Source organism: Chiloscyllium punctatum, chromosome 29 (genome assembly GCF_047496795.1).
Source record: "Chiloscyllium punctatum isolate Juve2018m chromosome 29, sChiPun1.3, whole genome shotgun sequence".
Classification (NCBI taxonomy): Eukaryota; Metazoa; Chordata; class Chondrichthyes; order Orectolobiformes; family Hemiscylliidae; genus Chiloscyllium; species Chiloscyllium punctatum.
This window is the reverse complement of record NC_092767.1, coordinates 67,656,952-67,659,549: the sequence shown is the minus strand read 5'-3', so window position 1 is coordinate 67,659,549 and position 2,598 is coordinate 67,656,952. Positions and strand designations below refer to the sequence as shown.

The 2,598-nt window shown below is 40.8% G+C and overlaps 1 pseudogene; it reads right to left on the bottom strand.

Moving 5' to 3' along the window:
• Nucleotides 1-775: 775 nt before the first annotated feature.
• On the bottom strand, nt 776-2,219 carry LOC140454358 (thioredoxin pseudogene; annotated as a pseudogene).
• Nucleotides 2,220-2,598: the final 379 nt, after the last annotated feature.

Sequence of the window (2,598 nt, the reverse complement as noted above, 5' to 3'; positions counted from 1 at the left end):
GACCTAAATAAATCTACAGAGAAAGTTCAACATCTGGAGACAATAAATGGGTTTGAAATTGATTTTACTGTAAATTTAAGAGGGACTTTATCAGACCAGAATTGTAGAGGGGAGGTAAAAGATAGGTTTAAGAGAAAGGAGTTGTAAATAGTTGTGGTTTTAATGTTCTCTGTTGGACCTGAAGAATAAGATTGTTAGTTGTTACTTTAAGTAGTGAAATCTGGGATAGTTCTTTGCCTCAAAATTTAAAAGATGAGGTGAGCTTCTCTGTGTGTCAGGTTTAAATTAGCAGAGGGTTTACCCCTTGTTGTAACTTCGATTCTTGGTACTAAGTAGATTTTATCAGAAGTTTGTTGAAAACGTTAGCAGTGTAGTGGCACCATTAACCAATTTTCTGAAGAAGAACACAAAGTTTCAGTGGACAGAACAATGCCAGGAGGAATTCAACCATTTAAAAGCAGTTTCAGCTACACCAAATTTTTCGAAACCCTTCAAAGTTGCCATCGATGCTAGTGACATAGGAGTTGGAGCTGTACTGCTACAAGAAGATGATGAAGGGATTGAACTGCCAGTTGGTTACTTTTTGAAGAAACTCAACATCCACGAAAGGAAATACGCCATGATCAAAAAATAACTATTGAGTTTGATACTGGCCTTACAACATTGTGATGTGTACGTCACAAACAATGTGTCGGAGACAATTGTGTACATGTATCACAATCCTCTTACATCTTGGAATGCTTTAAAGACAAGAATATGAGACTGTTTTGTTGGAGTCTGATTTTACAAACTTTTAATTTACAAATCGCACATGTTGCGGGTTGTAAGAATCTATTCAATGTTATATAGATGTGGGAAGAAGTTAATACGAACTTAGATCAAAGTCATGTAGGTCATGATAATGTGGTTAAGGAATAGAGAAAAATAAATGATATCATATTTTCATTATGAAGGTTCATTTTTTGTTAAGGGTGGAGATGTTATGAAGGTGTACCTTTTAGAGAGAGTGAAGCTGGCACGGACTTAGAGAGGCACAGTGTGCTGAAAGCTTTAAAAATGGAACATTTGGTTGACACAAATAGCTGGAGCTGGTTGCCATAGAACAAAAACAAATTCAAATTCGGCCAATCAGTTTAAATTATGTCCCTGATACCTAAATCCAATCAAATTTGAATTGAAATGTTTTGATGACATCAAACCAATGAAATGATCTAATGTTTTGGGGTATAAACTGGACATTTTGAACAGTTACAGGAGAACAGCCAAGCAAGCACCAAGACTGCCAGTAGAATACCTCTCTGAAAGTCATCTATCCATAAGAAATTTGTGCAGCAGAAGACCGAAGCTAACCTCAACAAATCAACAGAGAAAGTTCAACATCTGGAGATGATAACTGGGTTTGAAATTGATTTTGCTATAAATTTAAGAGGGACTTTATCAGACCAGTATTGTACAGGGGAGGTAAAAGATAGGGTTAAGAGAAAGAAGTTGTAAATAGTTGTGGTTTTAATGTTGTCTGTTGGACCTAAAGAATAAGATTGTTAGCTGTTACTTTAAATAGTGAAATCTGGTATGGTTCTTTTGCTTCTCAAAATTTAACAGATTACAGCACGAAGTGAGCTTCTCTGTGTTTCTGGTTTAAATTAGCAGAGGGTTTACCCTGGGTCATAACACTATAAGTCCTTCAAAACAGTATTGCTTCTTTAAGATGGAGATAAAAAAATGCAGAGTATTCCAGCCCAGCTTCGATGGGTCATATGACCTTCCGTGATAAGATTCGATAAATGCAACCATTCAGAGGACAGGTGTATTTAATTTTTTTTCTCTTGTAACACGTGAGAATTATTTCAGTCGCATTATCAAGTGATCTAACTTGTCTCTCCTGGTCCCTGAGAACTCTGCAACCTTCTCCTGACAGTTGTAGAACTGGAAGGTGGGCATGCAACTGATGCCGGCAGCTCGGGCCAGGTCTTCTGACTCATCCACGTCCACCTCCGCGAAGATGACATCCCGGTACTGCTCAGACCTCATGCGGAAGAAGGGCTTGATGTTGGAGCAATTGTTACACCATCGAGCCGCGAAGAACACGACAATCAGGCTCTCCTCCTCCTCCCGCAGCAGTGTCTGGAACTGCTTCCGTGTCCGGATGCGCCTCACGACCATCTCGCCGCCTCTTGTCCACTCTGATGGGTGTTCAGTGCAGTACCCCCGCCACAAGTCTCCCTTTCAGCCCCGCCTCGATAGTGACGCATATCGACGTCATTGCAAGCCACGCCCACGTCTTGCAGCCAATCGCTCCCTGATCAACTGGAAGAACTCAAGTGTTGACCTGATCGCTCGGTTGGGATGGGGATGAGCCCAGGCGAGAGCACGATGCTAACAGGACTGGCAACACAGGTATTAGCGATTTCATTGGGTTGGATGAGTGAGCGACAAAGAACAAATTGGACGACGGCCCTCTTTTGGTTGGTTCTATGTTGCCAATGGGCAGCCCAATGAAAATACACAGCAGCGTTTTTGATTGTCAATGTCGCATTTGATTGATCCATTTTTATGACATCACGTGAGGATTCCCATTGGCCAGACAAGTGCCAAAGT